Source organism: Mustela lutreola, chromosome 4 (genome assembly GCF_030435805.1).
Source record: "Mustela lutreola isolate mMusLut2 chromosome 4, mMusLut2.pri, whole genome shotgun sequence".
Taxonomy (NCBI): Eukaryota; Metazoa; Chordata; class Mammalia; order Carnivora; family Mustelidae; genus Mustela; species Mustela lutreola.
The window spans coordinates 139,377,779-139,397,143 of NC_081293.1; positions in this window are offsets into that span (position 1 = coordinate 139,377,779).

The following is a 19,365-nucleotide window of genomic DNA, read 5'->3' on the forward strand; positions in this document are numbered from 1 at the left end:
AAACTTAAAAACAAAATACCATTTATGGGGTACCTGGGTGGTATAGTTGGTTAACATCTGACTCTTGGTTTTGGCTCAAGTCGTGATCTTAGGGTCATGAAATGGAGCGCCAAGTCAGGCTCTGCACACAGCATGGAGTCTGCTTGAGACTCTCTTTCCTTCTCCCTCTGTGTTTCCCCCTTATAAAATAAATAAATAAATCTTTAAAAAATTTTATATTTACTTAAAAAACCCAGAGAGAAATACTTAGGTGTAAAATTATCAAATCTACCAAAATGTGAACAAGACTTGAATACTGAAAACCACAGAATGCTGATTAAACACACACACACACACACACACACACACACACACACACACACACACAGATTATTTAAATAACTGAAGAGACATACCATGTTCATGGATTGGAAGAATCAACATAATAAAAATGTGAATTCTCCACAGATTGATAATAGAGGTTTAATCAATTCCTTTCATAATCCCGTATATAACTTCTTGTTGATATGCACAAGGTTATTCTATTTTTTAAATGGTTAAGTCAAAGGAATTAGAATAGCTAGACAACTTGAAAAATAATAAATTAGGAGGAATCAGTCTACCCAGCTTCTATAGTATCAAAACTGTATATTATTGGCAGAAGCTTAGACACATGGATCAATGAGCAGAATAGAGAATTGAAAGTAGACCCACACAAATATGCCTGCTTGATTTTTGACAAAGGTAAAAAGCAATCTAATGGAGGGAAACTAGCCTTTTAATAAATGGTTCTAGAGCAAAGTGGACATCAGTAGAAAGCCAAAGATATATACCTTTGTAAAAACATAAGTAATCTACTAACTGAAAATAGAAATAAAACAAAAAGTATGATCAATATAGCAAAAAATGGGGAAAAAAAACAGGTATAAAAGAAAAATCTAGCAGAGGTAAATAAATAATAAAAATATAAATATAAATAAAAAATAAATAATAAATAATAATAAAATAAATAAAAAATAAAAATAAATAAATCTAGTAGAGGGCATAAAACGTATTTTATTAAAAAAAGGAATAGAGTAAGACCTATTATATATTCCATATTTATTATATATATTACATACATATATACATATTACATACTATTATATATTACTATTATATTATTATGTATTACATTCATATTATGATAATATATTTAAGTGGGTTAACCTTTCTAATAAGAAAATGAAGATTTTTAGGTGTTGTTAATAAGCATATATCAAATAGAAGTGCAAAGCAAATTCTAAATAGTCAAGGTAAATGCTATATGAGAGATACATGAAGAAGGAAAATTTCAGAGTAAAAACTAGGAATAACATACATAAAGATGAACACAAGCAGATTAAAGTAGACAGCAACATTAACATCAAAGAAAATAAAATGCATGGCAAAACCATTAAAGGAGATCAAGAAGATGTAATAGTTATTGATTTTAATGTACTGAATAAAATAACTTCAATATATATAAGCAAACACTAAAAATTTGAGATTTTGAACATCTCAGCTTTTAACTAATCAAACACAAAGAAAAGAACATCTAAATAAACCAATTAATAAGAAATTTTAATAGTATGATTTATAACATACATATAATGTATATGATTATGCTATGTAATATTACAGTATAATAATAAGGTATATAAAATAATAATAGCATTTGAACAAAATAATTTATATTTCATTGGCATACTTCAAAGTCCATTACTAACAGAATATAATTTTCTGTCAGCCCACAATAAAATATTTACAAAAAATTGATAACCTATTAGTCCACAAAGAAACCAGAAAAATTCTAGAAAGCAGAATACAATAGGTACATTTCTGGCTGCAATGGAAAATAAACCAGAAATTAATAATAAGGAAGCAAAATATCGCCAACTTCTTGTTTGTTGAGATTATGCAATCATTAATACAAACTAGCCATTTGCAAACTCTTAAGTCAAAGAGATACTCAAATTGGTTATTAGAAAAAACAATGACAAGAAAGACATTAAGTAAAAACATTAATGGTATGTCATCAAAGCTGTAATCAGAAGCAAATTCATAGTTTCAAATCTTTCCATTATTAAACAAGAAAAATATAGAGCAATTAATTCAGTAGGTTATTAAAAGTAAAACAACTAACACAAAGTTAAGCAGAACCTGTGTGTTCTGTTTAGAGCTGGGGGCCCAGGCCTGTGTCCTGAAGTGGGGACAAGCAATCAGTAAATGGCTGTTAAATCGATATGTAATAAATAAGTGACTGAATAAAAATAGAACTTGTGGAATAAAAAGAATATTAATAGAACTGAAAATCTATGACTTCCTAAGGAGACTCAGTCTGCACTCTTGAGGAGGGCTCAAGCTGTAAAAATGGACAGAACAAGTGCAAGGGCTTGTTTACAGGACCAACAGGAGGCCTGAGGGGTACAGGTGGGGAGTGCTAGAGGCCTCATGGTTCATTTCTGGAATGTTTGGCACATTTCAGGGGAGAATCTGTCACAGAGGAATTTTGCCTTGTGGCAATTTAGTGGCACTGCAGAAGAAAGCTTTCCCTTTCTGGCTGTTTACCTTTAAAATCCTTCAAACAGGTACTGAAGGCTTCCATTTCAGGCCCAAAACAAAGCCCTGCAGTAACAATGTGACTTAGGTTTCCTTCGAGGATTGTTAGCAGTAGCAAAACCTTTTCTGAACACACAGTTTTAAATAGGCAAAGTCGTGGCACTGCTGGGCCTGAGAAACTGAAGGAGCGGGGGAGGGTTTTTTACTGTTCTGGGAAAGAACGTAGGATCATTAAAGACTCATTTTGATTACACACTTTCTTCCGGAAAAATAAGAACAACAGATAGTATCCCAAACTAATGACACATCGTGGGATATATTGACTGTAGGGAAAGTCACTTCTCATGGTTCCCTGTTTCAAATCACTCTGACTGGCTGCCTTCACTTATATGGGCAACATCCCCAAGATTCTGAAGTTGAGATGAAAGGATATATTTTTATCCACTATCAATCCTGAATCCTCAAATAATTCCCATTCTTTTTATCTGTGAAAAAAAAAATTAACCAAATTGAATTGAAGGTATTCACATTCAAAATATTGAATACTGTAGATAATTAAAATTTGCTATCATGGCCAAGGCTAAGGTCCCACTCACCTGGCCTTCCACTTACAAGAGCCCGACATACTCCTTTTAGATAGTATTTTTTAAGATCCTGCTTAGACTCCTAGATAAACCTCCTAACTTCTCAGGTGTTTCACACAGAAGACTGGTTTGTCTCTTTGCTTTTGTTTGGAAGGTCACCTTTATCAGGGCTGTAATTAATTCTTGCCAGGCTAATAGTGTTCCCTGTGAATCACACAGGTCTTGAGGGGAGAAAATTGATAATCTAATAACCATAGCAAAGTGAGACATCTTCACCTTCCAGACCAGGTATCTGGCTTTCTCTTTCTTGGCTTACAGCGTGATCTGTGGTTATGATTGCTGCTAGTGGTAGGAGAAATTTAAAAAAAAAAAAAAGTTTCTTGGCTTTCTGTAGTTTAGCAGCATGTCCCGGTTTTCAAGTACAAAGTCAGATTCTGAGTCAGCCCATCCCCTTACCTGGAATCAGAGGCTTTTCATGCAATAAGATACAACAGCTTAGCTTGCATGAGGTTTTTGGGAAAAAGCCAAATATTCAAAAAACCATCTGCTTGCACTGCTCATAAATCACAGAAATGATTGCCCTTGATCTGCAGCCATTCCCCATTATAGAGGATATTGGTTTCCAAAAGATGTCACAGCATATTGAAATGAGACGGTCTCTTCCAAGCAGAAAATTCCTCTTCACCATTACATTATATAGTAGAGTAGAATTATGTCATGTTAGCCTTCAAAGGCAGATAGGATCTCAGAGAAGATGCAGGTGGAGGGGTGGCTGTAAATTTTGCAACTAGCATAAAGGACAAGCCACTAAAATTGTTTATGCTTTGCTCCAGTCAAATGCTGTAAGGGTTTGAAATGATTGGGAGCCATGAGCTCTGTTTCTGAAGATGCCTTTGAACCAGGTGTCCATCTTGTCACTCATAATGCTGTTTCCCACCAAGAGTGAAGACAACAGCCGTTGATAGAATGAGTGGAGAGAATGACTATACTGCAAATAGCCCTTGAAAGCTAGGCACGTTATTATTTAGCACTTGGGGAACCATCTGCAGAATACTTGGCATTATGCAAAGCATAAGGGGTGACCAGACATCTGGCCAATGGTTTTGGTGATCTAAGAAAGACACAACCTTCTGAGGAGCTGGCATGGCTCGTGCATGCTCTGCTCATTTACCCTCTGTGGCCACAGCTAGTGAAGCCCTGGGTCCAAAACCCACAAAGCACTGGGAAATTCCTAATACATTCTTTAACACCCAGGGTTCATTCCAGCTGGGCTGATCTGACAGCATGTTTCTGGGTGATCTATAGGGAGCTAGTTGTCATAACAGGCTCATATGTGGTATCTTTGTTGAGAAAACTGTTGCAATGAGGATTCTCTCATTCTAAGTTTACTTTACCATCTGGTCTGCAATCACTCATGTGGTGTGTTCTTATCTCTACTGACATGAAAATTCTCTTGTTATTAAGTGTTGATGTATATCTCAGGTATATCTGGTATTCAGATGTCTTCATCAGGTATTCAGATGTCTTTAATAAGCACCAAGTACTATAAGTGTAACCAACTTCGACTATCTTTTTTGGTTTTAATTTGATAATCCTGTGGGGTTTTATTAATAACCTGTTTTAGCTCCTGAGGATGTCGGGTTATATTGTGTCTCATGCTTGGAACTGGGAAGTAGGGAAAAGGCCAGAGTGGGTGACAAAAGGAGAAGAGAGTGGTGAGAGATTTAAGTGAAAGATTTTGGTGTTTTATAGACCTGGGCTTGCATTCCAGTTCTACTGCTTAAGGAAATACATGATGTTGAACAAGTTATCTAATCTCTCTAAAGCTGATTGTCTTCATTGATAATAATACCACTACCTCATAAGAACGTTACGAGGATTGAAAACACATAAATGTATACATGTATTATATATGCCGGTGTGTGCATGTAGAGTCTGAAGGAGTCCTCGGTACTGGGTAGCTCTTATTCCTCCCATTCAAGAAAGTAGTATTTGCAGGACGATCTCTGGCAGAATGGAGAAATTAGTGTCTGAGACAGAATGGAACAACCAGAGAGAAAATAAGGACTAGGGCAGGATCATTTCCTTTACCACCCCCCCATCTCGGTTATGTGTTTCACCCATTTTTATGAGGAATAGATTGAAAATTTAAATTGAATTAACAGTGAACATTGTGTGAGTGTGTGTGTGTGTGTGTGTGTACCTGCATGTGCCTGTCTGTGTGTGTACATGCTTCAGGGTGTAAGGCAAATAAATAATTCTGTTACCTGAGGGGTAGAGATTTATTTCAAGGACACATGGACAGTAAATACAGGGAGTTCTTTGCAGCTGTCCAGCACTTCAAGAGACTGCAGTGAGGTTTGCAGCTGTTTGGGCTACAGCAGCAGTTCCAGTGACTGCTGTGTGTATGAACACTCAATCATTCATCATTTCTCAGAAACATGCCTATTACCCACGGCCACCCTGCTCTAGTGAGCACAATTGTCTTGGCTAAAGTTATACCTTTCCCTCCTTCTGTTGACTTTCAGAATAGCTCACTGTCTGCCTTCTGTTGCTTTTCTCTGTCTTGCAGGGTCTTGTCTCCCTGGCATAGCCAGTTGATCCAAGAGTGGACACCTAAGCAGGGACAATATTATTCTTTCTTGCAGGAATTACAAATTCAGGATGGATAGCTAGGGAGGAACAGTGGACTTTTGTTAACAGCCACCCTGTACAGCAGGGGTTCTCCGTGTTGGCACTTTGACATTTTAGGCTGGGCAATTAGTCATGGGGAATGTCCTGTCTATGCACTATAGGATGTTTAGCTGCTTCCCTGACTTCTACCCACTAGATGCTGAGTGCTATCTCTCCGTACTTCTCTCTCCCAATCTGCCATGGTGTGACAATCAAAAATGTATCCAGATCTTTCCCAGTGTCCCTCTGGGAGGAAAAGCACCCATGGCTCAGACCCATCACTCTATGCAGTGCTAGAAAAAGTGCAGTCTAAGGACTGGCAGCATCAGCATTAGCTGGGAGCTACTTAATAATAGAAAATGTTGGCTCTCACCTCAGAACCAATGAATCACGATCTGGTGTTTTCACAAGGTTTGCAGTGACTTTTATCCTTGCTAAATTTTGAGAGCCACTGCTGTAGAACTTTGCTGTCCTAAGTGTGATTTGAGTATCCGCAGCCTCAGATCATAGGAGAACTTGTTAGGAACACAGAACCTTAGGCCCACCCTAGACCCAGGTTCACCATCACCCGGGAACTTGTTATAAACACACATCATTTCTAACCAATTGTTATGTATATCAGAAACCCAGTGATCTGTTTGATAAGCCTTCTAGGTGATTTTGATATAGCTAATTTCAACAATGGCTGCCGATTGGAATCACCTCTGGGATTTTGAAAGATATTGATGCTTGGGTCCCATTCCAAAGGACTTTGATTTTAACTCATTTAGGGTATAGACTGAGTATCAGCACAGGATTTTATAATCCTCATGTGATTGTAATGTGCAGGCAACCTTGAGGACCACCACCAAAGACAGTTTTTGATCTCTTCTGCAAATGTCCCTGGAGCTTCTGTGGTTTCTTCACATCTCAAATCTTCATTGCTCAACCCCTATTTTAATTTGGGAGCCACTCCTATACTCTTCCACTAATGTTTGCAATTAAGCCAGCCAGAACCCATTTCTGTTGCTACAGCCCCAGTTACCTCAACCCAAATAGCCACCATATAGGGGAAAGCTTGCAGTGGATTCTTAGGAAATGTGTAAGGCCAGGTATTTCGCATTGGTCATTGGATTGTGTGGTATGTGTGGGGGCACCCCAGTATATTCTGGAATAGAAAACTAGCAGCCTGTGATATACAGACATACAGTGGGCCACGAGGAACACTTCTCAGTAAGTTTCTTCCTGCCTGGAGCCATTGGGCAAGAAAAGTCATTGACCTGTAATATTCACAGCAGCTGTGGGATTGGTGCACTGGCCTGGACAAAGTCTGCGTAAGCCATCAAGAGTAGCTTCTGGGGATGCCTGGGTGGCTCAGTGGGTTAAAACCTCTGTTTTCAGCTCAGGTCATGATCCCAGGGTCCTGGAATCGAGCTCCGCATTGGGCTTTCTGCTCGGCGGGGAGCCTGCTTCCCTCTCTCTTTCTCTGCCTGCCTCTCTGCCTACTTGTGATCTCTGTCTGTCAAAAAAAAAAAAAAAAAAATCTTAAAAAAAAAGAGTAGCTTCTATACAGGTTCATTACACTGATGATGTTAAAGTGGTAGGCCTGGGAAAACAGGAAATGGGAGATGCCCCCTGATGTTTTGGTTCAAGCATAGGAGGTAATGCTTACAAGAATTCTGGGGTTTGCTACTCTGACATTTCTATGGCATACATGGTCTTGAGTATGTTAGGTTATGATTTCTAAAATAAAGGACAAGTGTTTATACCTAGTGTCTCCTACATGAAGAAGGAGGCACCACACATGGCATGGCAATCCTCTTCATGTTCTGAAGACAGTTTGTATCGTATTTGAAAGAAGCATGTTGTGCATTGTCTCTGACCTAGTTATTTGGCATCTAGTCGGCTTTCGTAGATTTTACTGTGTAACAAAAGCCTTGAGAATCAGAGTGGCTTGCAAAAGGAAGCATTTACTTTTCTTTCACTTGAATGACACATTGTTATGGCATGTCTACTGCACACAGCAGGGAGGGTTCAGGTCTGCTCTCTGGGTCTTTTCATTCTAGATTGCTAACCTACTAGGGATGTTCTTCTCCTGGTGTAGAGCAAGGGTATAGGAGAACAATTAATGCACATCACGTCTTGAAGTCTCTTTTAGGAGCTGGAATGCTGGCATATCCACCCATATTCTACTGATCAAAGCAAGTCATATGGTGATGAAACCCAGAGTCTGTGAGACAAGAAAACATACCTGGAGTAAAACATGACAAGAAAGAAAGGGCAAGAATTGTGGATTTATCACCTCTGGATTTCTGAAAATCTCCCAGAGCAAGAGGAGCATCTTTGGCTCTTTCATAGCAAATTTGTGTTGTTCTTTACTCAACTCTAACAACCCAACAGCTCCAAAGGTACTGTTTGGAGACCAGGATGCACAATGGAGTCTGTGATAAGCCCTAATGGGACAATCCAGTCATGATCTCTAGAGTTTGAGGACAAATCATGCTCTTTGTTAGGTAACTCCTCCTTTTCAGAATAAACTTCCAGATTTTAAATGGACTCTGGTGAAGACAGATTCCCTGGTCTTAGACAGCTATAGGTCTTGAGCTATTCATAAGCTACTGATCTATTTGTTATACCTAGCTTTAACTCTGGGCATAGCTAGTAATATTCCATCATCAAACCAGATACTGAGTGTACACAATTATTTGTACAGTCAGGTTGCCCCCACTCCCATTGTTCATGAATTTCTCAGTCTGTACCTATGGATAGCTTTATGGGGAGTTTCCTATAACCATGTGACTAAAGATAAAACACCTGTACTGGGTTCTCTCTAAAATACTAATATGGATTGGAAGTAGTCTGTGGCATTACAGCTCCAGATAGGAGTGACCCTGAAAGACAGTGGAGAAAATTAAACCTCCTCTTGGCCAGAAAAATCAAGTGTAACAATTTGCTATTTACTTTGCCTAAAAGGAAACTTGGCTTAAAAATCAGGATCTATATTAATTTTTAGGCAGTTGTTTTTGTCTGACCCTTGTTGGGAGACAGCAAAATTAGGATATTGTTAGCAAGATAGTTAAGGATGGTCTGGTTTGGATGGCTCTTTCAGAATCAGCCTGGAGCATGAAACCAGTTGCACCTCATGTACACCTTTCAGAAGACTTTCACTGTAGAAGAGATTCTTAGTAATCAGGTAGACAGGATGGCTGGAGATGTCGTTATTTTCTGTTATTAGTCAGTGTGCTTTTTAATCAGTGGGCTTCTGAATAAGGCCAGCATGGGGCAGAGATAAATGCTGTTCTTGCTATAGGTTCAATTTTGTGAGTTTGCCCTCACTCAATCTGACTTGCCTAGCTAGGATCATTGCCAAGCGACCAGTTTATCAAGCCATGACATCCAATCCTGAACCACAATCTGGTGCCAAACCTCAAGGGTGCCTTCTCAATACCTGGTAATTAGATCAACTAAATTGGGCCCCCTGTCATCAATGAATAAATTAGAGGGTTTTTTTTTTTTCTTTTTACTATCAGAATAGATCTGCATGCTCTGGACTTATATTTCTTTTTCCTCCCTTTGTACCTACACTCATCTTCTTTGAGTTTATTGAAGGTCATATACGCTGTCAGAGTAAACATATTACCTCTAAGTTCACTTCGCAACAAAAGTGGTAAGCAAGGGGATGATACCCAAGGGATTACTGGACACTATCGTATGTCCTGTCACTCAGAAAATACTGGCCTTATAGGTTGATTCAGTGACCTAATAAAAACACAGCTGTGACATGAGCTGGCTGCTATCCCCTTGCGATTTTAGTAAGATGCACGATATGGTCTGTGTCTGTTTTTGGCAGATTTGTAGAGAAAAAGTCCAAGACATCCTTGGAACATCCTTATTTTGTCTTCTTTCCTTCTGAGCGTAGGTTTTTTAAACTTTTCTTAACTTTTGTGAAACAGCCTAGTACCTGCCCAACAACCCAGCTTCTCCTCTCCTGCCCCAGTTTGTCAGTTGGTTTCAGTTGCTTGCAACCAAGGATTCTTACTGACTACACCCGATTACTAGAATATTCTTTTAAATAGCTTAAATAGTCTTCTTTTAAGTAGTTACAAGAGAATTCCCAATAATCATTTTCATTGAGGCAAATAAAATAGTTCGTAGGTTTTGTTGTTGTTGTTGTTGTTTTTAAGAATATGGTGGAGATCTTAGTTGTATATCCAGTATCTATTCTCCTTGACTTTATTCCTAAAGGAAATTCTGATGTTCTTTAAGAGAGCAAGGCACCCAGTTTTAAGAAACGGCATTGCCCAGCCTCTTCTGCAGCTGGGGATGAAAAAGGGAGACACAGCTCTGGTAATAGGATGGAAGGAGATGCTGCTTTCAGGCGAGGCTTTGAAAAGGAACAGTATGCCTTTTACTTCTTGCCCTTTGCACTCCCTTCTTGTTCTTGCCTGGAATGGAGAGTGAGTTGAAGTTGGAGCTGCCGTCTTGTGTACATAGGTTAACAGTGTAAAGCAGAGCCATCTGCTGAGGGGGACAGAGCAGAAGGTAGAAGTTGTTGAGACACTGATGTCATTGTGAAATCCTTGGACTAATTGTGGATGGTCAACCTCTGAACTCACTCTAATGGGCAAAGAGTCGAACCCTTTTTGATTAAACCACTGCGTTTTGGGTTCTGTTACGTTTAAATGATGACAGTATTGAACTGGTTCACACAGCTTCCCTTCTTTGTATTATAGTATGGGACAGAAGAAAAACTTCCGTATTTCCATATAGATGACAGAGCTATGCAGATGATTTCAGGCTACTGAAAGTACAATTTATGTCCACATTTTTTTTCTAGAGGTTGAAATAACTAATAACTTTTGTTAAGATTGCTATGATTTTAGCTGACAAAAGGATCAGAGATGAAGAATTTAGGACAAAATAACTTGTGATGTGCCAATTTCAGGCACATTTGTTTATCTTCAATTTATTTCCTAAATACAGAAATTACCTTGTTTTTTTTAAAACTGCCATTTTTTTCCTGTTATCATTAAATTCTACCATTACCAGGGAATGAGTCCTTCCCTCTAGGGGCGCTGATGGGTTTGTGTTTTACCTTCAACTCTGAAGAACTCTCTCTAGATTTCCTTGAGGAATATTCACATTTGCTTCTATAAGCAGCTGTTAGTTCACTGTGAAGATTTTTTCCAGGGCTGACTCAAGGCTCTTAGCTTCTCTTGTTCTCTTTCTTACTAAATAATCTTTGGAGTTTAATACGTGACCATTTGTAGGTTTTCCATTTTAGTTATGCAGGATTTTATGTCACTGTACCAATCATGTCAAAGCATAAGAAAGTTAAGTTCAAGAACCCCAAGATTGAACTCTAGAACATTGAGGCCAAAATCTGGACAGAAGTTTGACAATCACCCATCCTAGAGCTGGAGGAGATCCTCAGGATCATGTCATTTAAATCCTGCTGTCAAAGATGCATAGACAAGGGCTATGCACCGTCCTCTTACAAGTAGAATCAGGGAGATCAGAACCCTAAATTTCTGACTTAGAGTTCTTTCTAAAGCCTTATACTTCTCTTTCCTTCTCCCTTTAGGTCTTTGTCCTCGTACTTGGTTTCTCTTTGAACTTCCTCCCATGTGACCATTCCTTGCCAATGCTACTTTTTTTTTTTGGACCTTTGCCCCTTAAAGCAGAAAGGATTTGCATCTGGTTGCTCAATCATGAGGTACTTTCTTTGAGCGTCTATGAAGTCAGAAAGGGGCTGACACTGTGATACCCACCCCCTCCTGACGCAGGATTGTGGAGGCTCCTTTTGCATTGACAACTCAGAGCTTTACCAAGAATTCCCTTCCTGGGCATTGCCATCGCTCCCTGTAGGTTAAGAACTTCTAACTGGCTCCCTAGGGGTGCTGCAATAAAATGCTATTAACTTGTTGGCTTCAAACCACACAAACATATTCTCCAACAGTTCTGGATGCCAGAAATCTGAAATGGTTTTCACTGGACTGTCATCAAGGTGCAAGCAGAGCTGTGTGCTCTTCTGAGGCTGTAAAAGAGAATCTAGTTCCTTGTCTTTTCTCATCTCTAGTGCCTGCTTGCCTTCCTTGGTCTTGGCCCCTTCCTTCATTTTCAGAGCACATCACTCTAATCTCAGTTTCCATCTCCTCTAAATGGAATTTCCTTCCGCCTGTCTTTTTAAAGGACACTTTTGTTTCCATTAGGGTTTACTTAATAATCCTGGATAACCTTCCCATCTCAAGATCCTTAACTTAATCACGTCTGCAAAGTCACTTTGGCCATATAGGTAATGTTCAGAGGTTCCAGAGATTAGAGCCTGGGTATCTTTGAGAGTGATGATTCAGCTTACCACAATCATCCTCTCCCTTTTGGACCTTTATCTGGCCATCGGGTTGCAGTGAGCGTGGGTGTGCTTACCCCTGAACACAGGTTATGGTCTAAGATTAAGGTGCCTACATACGCCATTCAAAGTATTAGCCTGCATTTTAAAATTTGTCCCTGAAAGATAATTCTGTTATTGTGCTTTACTGTCATAGGGACGGAGAAAATGATACCAGTTGAGGATAGAGCTAAAGCAAGAGCGAGACTGAGAAAGACTGAAGAACACTCAGCAGAGATAGGGTGAGGGGCACCACTGTGGTCCTGCTTCTGTTCATGAACCCCAAGCCCTTCCCATAGTCTGCTGGTCAGCCCTTTCTTGATTTCTGTGAGACACCTTCAACTCTGGACAAGAGATTCCTTTTCTTTCCCATAAGTCTGCTTATGCCACTTTCAACCAAGAGTCATAAAAAAGGCAGGATGACAGAGACAGAGAGAGAATGTGGCTGCTCCCAGAGTAGAGAATGCAAGACCTGAGGATAAGAATCTGACTTTGAGTCCCTTAATACGGGGCAGTAGGAGGGTGATGATTGGGACTGGAGACAGAGCTACCAGGATGCTCTGTTAGGGTAATATTCTGACTGTGGTAACTAGATTTCAAAAGTCTAGGTGCTGTGCTGTGCTGTGACAGCCGGTAACCTGTGCAACCAAAAAGTAGGAAGGCAGATATTTGTGACCTTGAAAAAGTAGTTGTTTTTTGATTCCCTAAAGCCCTCTTACTTAATGTCTTGAAGTTTCTATAGTTCAAGGTGTTCAGGCAAGAGTACAGGCATTTTATTAAGGAAAGGCTGTAGAGACGAAGGAAGGGGCGGACATAGTGAAGGTCCTAGCCTTCTTGAAAGTCCCTAGTCCTGGATAACATCCTTGGAGTTGCTTCAAAGATTTTATTTAGAACATGGAACAGCAGCTTTCCAAGGTCATATAGCAGATTTTCCTTGCTTCTCACTTTTCAGTTGCAAACCTCCTTGGAAATGGCCCCCAGTTAAGCCACCATTAATGATCTGTTAGCCGGCAGCAGCCAGCCAGCCAGCCAGCAGGAAAAGTGGAGAAGAGGTGCCTGGGGAAAGGGCGCAGGTAAAGGTGGGGGCAGTTTTGTTTGGGCCCGCCGTACTACTGACACCCATCTGGTGGAAACCCATGTTTTTCAACCTGATGAATAGAAATCACGCTTTCTTTATAACACGCAGAGACTTTCATTTTAGTGGACTTTGGAGACTTCTAAATTGAAGAGGAAAACGTACATGGGACACTCAATGTAAAGTCTGGGAGGAGAGATGTCCTACCCTATAGTTGTGTGGGGACATCCTTATACACTGCAAAACAACCTGATCTGTCAATCATTCTAACAAGCCAGGTATCTCAGGAGGAAACCAACAATTTCCACTTAATGTAGAATGAATGAAGGATGGCATTCGGACACGGCAAAGTAAAAGGGATTCTCTCTCCTAGGGAACAAAAGGGTTGGAGATTACCAAGGTGCTTCCAGCAGTAAAGACGGGGAGGGGAGAAGAGAGGAGAGTAAGAGGGAGAGAGAGGGGCAGGGAGGAGGGGTACTTACATGTGTCAGTGGGGTTGCTGAATGCCGCTGGGGCCCAGCGGGGGGGAAGACACTATCACAGAGTTCAGAAAGAAGTGAAAAGCCTCTGAAGGAAATGGAATGACAGCACAATACCCTCTCTCCTGGAGGAGATTATCTCCCTTGAAGCAGCGTGCCCACTTGTTTCCTGTGAGGGCTGGGGACCGCTCATTGCTAGGGTTGTATTATAAATGTTAGCTCTGCTGACATGACATCTCTTAATAAGGGGCAAGTCCTTCATGTATTTTCGATGGTGCACCAGTGACAAAATCCCTCTCGGTCTAGCAGAGAAATGCTGCAGGAGTAAATTGTCAATGACAACATCGGTGTCCTCACTCGGCTTCAGGGATGAACTGAACAACAGTCCGGTCAGGCCTTGACATGGCTTTAGGCACCTCAAAAAAAAAAAAAAAAAAAAAAAAAAAAAAGCAATCAAATTAAAGCCACATATATGAGGGAGGGAAGCCTCTTACCCCAGCAGGGAGATACCTTTGATTAAAGCTCAGTCTGACCTTCCTGTTTCATCTCCACAGAAATTCAGACACATTTCCTAAATGGCAGGACTTTGCAGAATCATAATGAGCAAGGACCAGGATGCTTTGCGTAACATTTCCATCTTCATTCCTGGAGTAGGCAAAGGTGAAAATCAGGGAGAGTCTTTGTTATTTGTTATCAAGAGAACAGTGCAGTCCTCTTTCCCCTGTTTCTTTTGTGCAAAGGCAGGGTTATCTGTGGAACAGGTAATTCACTCCTGGACACCCCAGATTGCTTTTCTGCATGGCTGAATTCTTAAGTTATTAGTGCTTAGTGGATGCCAATAGTTTGATGGGAAATCTTCTGTTTTGAGGGTGATATGTATTAGTAAAGAATTCACCCTGGGAAAGCAACCCAAGCTTCAGAGAATTTAAAACAAAAACAAGACCCAATAAAACAAATCTGTTTCATAGTTAATGAGGGTAAAATAGACCAGAGCTTTATTTTAAATTCTTTGATTTACATTACAGTTACTTAAATTGCAAAATGTCCAAGTCATCTATGCAGTCAATGTGGCTTTCCTATTTTTAATTACATTAATCGTGTGGGATTAAAACAATTTCTTCCAGCTTGGAAAATATATCCACTGCAGCACTGTCTTCCTATGAATTCACATAAGATTAATAAAAACAAGATTCTTACATTACCAACAGCCTCCATTTTGCTTTGTTTTCTCTATGAACTATAGTACCTAGCTCCTTTTTAGTACTGAAACGATTAAAACATTGTAATGTGATATTTATATGTGAAGCAAGGTCCCAAAGAAATTGTGTAAATATCTTTCAAGCTTGGGAAACAGTACCCCTATCCATCATGTTTTCACATTAGGCAGTACATGTGGCTCTAAGATTTTGGTGAATATATACTCACCCAAGAGAGGAGGATAGGTTTTTCTAAAAGTCAACAGTGCTTATTAAAGAGAAAAATTCTGCCAAGTTGTGTAGTGTGCATTGACATGATCTCAAACAGCTTCTCCTCTGTCACTGTTGAGATTTAACATGCTTTTTATGCGGTGTTAGCTCTGTGTTCCTGCAAATGGCAAGCATGTGTCCAATAAAATCTCACCTGTGCCTGTATAGGATAGGAATGTATTATGTTCACATCAGCGTTCCCAGATGAAACCAAAACACGTTTATGTGTAACAGTGATCTGCTAGGGAAAAAAGGAATCTTGACTAGAGAAGAGAATGGAAGCAAACCCCAAGCCGTGCTCTATTCAAAAATGAGGACATGCTGTCCTCTAGTGGAAACTTGTAGTGCTAGCATGTGTGGCCAGAATTGAGTGCCTTGTATTTTCCTGCAGAAATGGTTTTAAGTGGTCTACTTAATTAGGCTCTCAGAACAACATTCGGAAATTTCTAGTGGCATCCGTATACTATATTTATCTTTTTGCCTACCCTCTCGGTACAGAAGGTCACATCTAGATCCAAGGCTAGACTTAATTGTTCTTTTAAAAAATAGTTGATGTGCCTTCCTCACAAAGAGAATATCTACTTTCCTTCGGCTACCTTCTCTTGGCCTCTTTGCTGTCTTCACTAATCATACCATGAAAAGACTTTACAGCTTTTTCTCTAAAATAAACTAGAGACATCTGGACATTTCAAGCCTTTTCTTTCTTTCTTTCTTTTTTTAAATAAAAGGTAATTCATGCACAAACCTGGATGAATGGTAAGCAAGGGAAAGCTCAGGAAAAGCCTGGCACCAAGCAGAAGAGATGGAAGAAAATAAAAGAAGTGGAAGAGTTTAGGAAGAGCTTATCTCCACCTGTCCCCGATTGCTTTGTTCCACTGTCTATTCTCACCTCGGGCCTTGGCACACTGATTTTCCCTTCACTCACAGAAGACAGTCTTACCTCCTACTTTGTTGAAAAAGTAGAAGACAGTACATACATCTTTCTTACAAGTTACTACTCCCCTCCTTCAGTGACCAGTATATCTGGGTCCATGTTCCAAATCCTTCCACTAACTGCCAGAACCACCTTGCCCCCAGGCATACCTAATCTTTCCCCCTCTCAGGAACACACACCTTCTCCTAAAGGAGTGTTTGTGTTTTGAAATTCTGCCCCTGTACAGACTCATTCCCAGTGACTACCTACAAACATATACATGCGTCTTCCCTATTCCAAGCATAAGCAGAAACAAGGAAACCCACTACCAAAGCAGTACAAACCACACCTGCCCCCCCATCCAGTACTGTCCTCTGTCTCTGATCCTGCTTGTTTGGACTTTGCTAAAAGAAATGTCTACACTGTGTTATATCTTTACTGTCTACTCATTGTTCAATCTCATTGAATTTCATTGTTCAATCTCATTGTTCAAACTGCATTCTCAGAGAATACCCTGCTGTTGGCCCCTATATGGAAAGAGGTCCCAGGCATTTTCTCACCACCAGGCAGTTCATCATCTCCCCAAGTTCATTCCCTAAACCACTAGTTCCTTTTATGCACAGAAGAAGATTTGAGGATTTAGTAAGTAAGTTTGGGAAGGGCCCTCATTGACTCAGAGTAGAGTAACATGCCTGAAGCTCTGAGAAATCCCATAGCAACCAAGTGAGATCAGTTTAATATAACTTAGAGTTTCATCAAACTACCTGACCGAAAAATCCTTTTTTTTTTTTTGCTTAATACCCATCAAGCATCTGGAGAAATGTGTTTCATTGCCTCCATTTTTTACCATACAAACAAGCCTTGACTTATCCTTGAATATCCTCCTTGTGGATGTGTGTAGGTTTTTTTCCAGGTGAGACTCGGAGAGGAATGTACTGAGTCTTAGGTATATTCAGACAAGTTGTCCTTACATGTAGCTGCACCGACTTATAATGTCAATAGTATACACAAATGTATCTGTTTTCATACCATCGTCGGATCTTGGTGTTATCAAATTTTTAAATTTGATGGGCAAAAAAGGAAATATTGAACTTTAGTATCTAATTATCTGGTCTTCAATGAAGTGGAGGCACCTTTATATACTTTCCCTTATCTGAAAGTTGCTGTATATATTGTTTGATTTGGGGGGGCGGTAATTTTATTCTTTATATATATATTCTGCATTCTGGTCTTTTGTCTTTATGTGTAATGGAGACATTTTTTTCACCCAAATTGTTACTTACATTTTGAATTTTATGATGCCTTTTGCAACTTTAAAAAAAAATGACCCTTGCAAAGTTTTGAATTTTGACATTGTCAAAATAATTACTATTTCCCTTTATATCTTTTCCCCAAGAAAAAAAATGTGTATTATCTTACATTTTCTGTATCCAATTTCTTAATTCAGCATTGATTCAATCCATTGATATTATCTCAGTATCAACTTGTCTTGGCACCTTTGTTCAAGTTCATAAGTGTTTATTTTATACATTTATTTTATAGTGATTTTTAAAATATGATGCATAGGAAATCTTGAGGGGTACCTGGCTGACTCAGTCAGTAGAGCGAGAGACTCTTGACCTGCAGGGAGCCTGCGTTGACCTCTCCTTCTGCCTGCCACTCGCCTGCTTGTGTTCACGCTCTCTCTTTCTGTGTCAAATAAATAAAGAAAATCTTTTTTTTTTTTTTTAAGATTTTCTTTATTTATTTGACAGACAGAGATCACAAGTAGGCAGAGAGGAAGGCAGAGAGAGAGGAGGAAGCAGACTCCCTGCTGAGCAGAGAGCCTGATTCGGGGGCTCGATCCCAGGACTCTGGGATCATGACCCGAGCCGAAGGCAGAGGCTTTAACCCACTGAGCCACCCAGGCACCCCTAAATAAATAAAATCTTTAAAAAAAAATAGGCCAGGTGTTTATGCTTATATCGTTGTATTCCAGATTATTGATAATGTTGCATTTCTCGATAGCATTTTTTTTCATTTTAGCTGTTGAAATTTATCTAAGTTTTGATTGTTCTAATTGACTGTTAGAATTGCAAATTCATGTCCTGAAATTTAGTGCAGCATTCTTGAGGATGTAACTAGCCGTTGTCTGACACTATTCATTGTTTTATATTCATGCAATCTCCCTGTTTTGCTGTTAAGGATTACAGACCACTACGGTGTTGCTGAATTCTGGAAGGGGCAGACTAAAGCATTACAGGGTTGTGTAAGGAGTGAAATAGAGTCACTAATACTTCTTCATCCAGCAAGTGAATGCCATGAAGTGATTTCTACTGATTCTTTGCACCAGCAATTCAATCTCAATTGGTGATGATTTAAAAAAAAAAAACTTTATTTATTTGTCAGAGAAAGAGCATAAGCAGGGGGAGCAGCAGGCAGAGGGAGAAGAAGACTTGCTGCTGAGCAAGGAGCCCAACACCAGACTCGATCCCAGGACTCCAGGATCATGACCTGAGCTGCAGGCAGCCACTTAACCAACTGAGTCACCCGGTGCCCCTCAATTAGTGATGCTTTTAATGGAAGGATAAAGACCAAGTATTAGAGACTCAGAGATATTTCTTTGTCCAGGTGCTTTAGTGCTGCTGTTAAGTTCATCTGTGGCATTCTCGAAATAACTGGAGACCTCATTCTGCTCCCAAACCAGCACTGGAAAGGGTAAAGATCCAAAGAGGAAAAGTGTAGAAAGCCACATTACACAGTGACCTGCACCCGAGGACCTGAGGACAGGTGTGGGGTACTGTTGCACAACTTCGTCTTTCTGGGATGAAAGAGTTTCTCAATTGGAAGGCCTTGCAGGGCTGAACTTTGCTTCCAGCTTTTACTGCAGCCAAAAGGAATCAGTGAAATGATTTCAGCTGTTGGGGGCTCAGAAATGGCTGAATTTAAATTCAAAGTAATTTTCTTTAGAATAGAGGTGAGTCATTCAATTAGCATAAATTAACATAGTATCTGGGAAAAGAGGAGAGATGAAGGTACAGGATCCGTCTGTCATCTTGAATTGCAGATTTGTGTCTTTGTTTCTGAGTGTTTTGTTTATATCTTTGTGTGTCCCTAATTTTCCTTGCCACATGGGTGAGCCATCACCAAGTGAAGATGATTCCAGAGCCAGAGAAAGATGGCCCCTGCGAGGCTACACTGAGTCTGATTCACCCACTGACAAGGACTGGTTCAGTGAGGATGCGGTTATGGCCCGAGAAATGCTGTGGA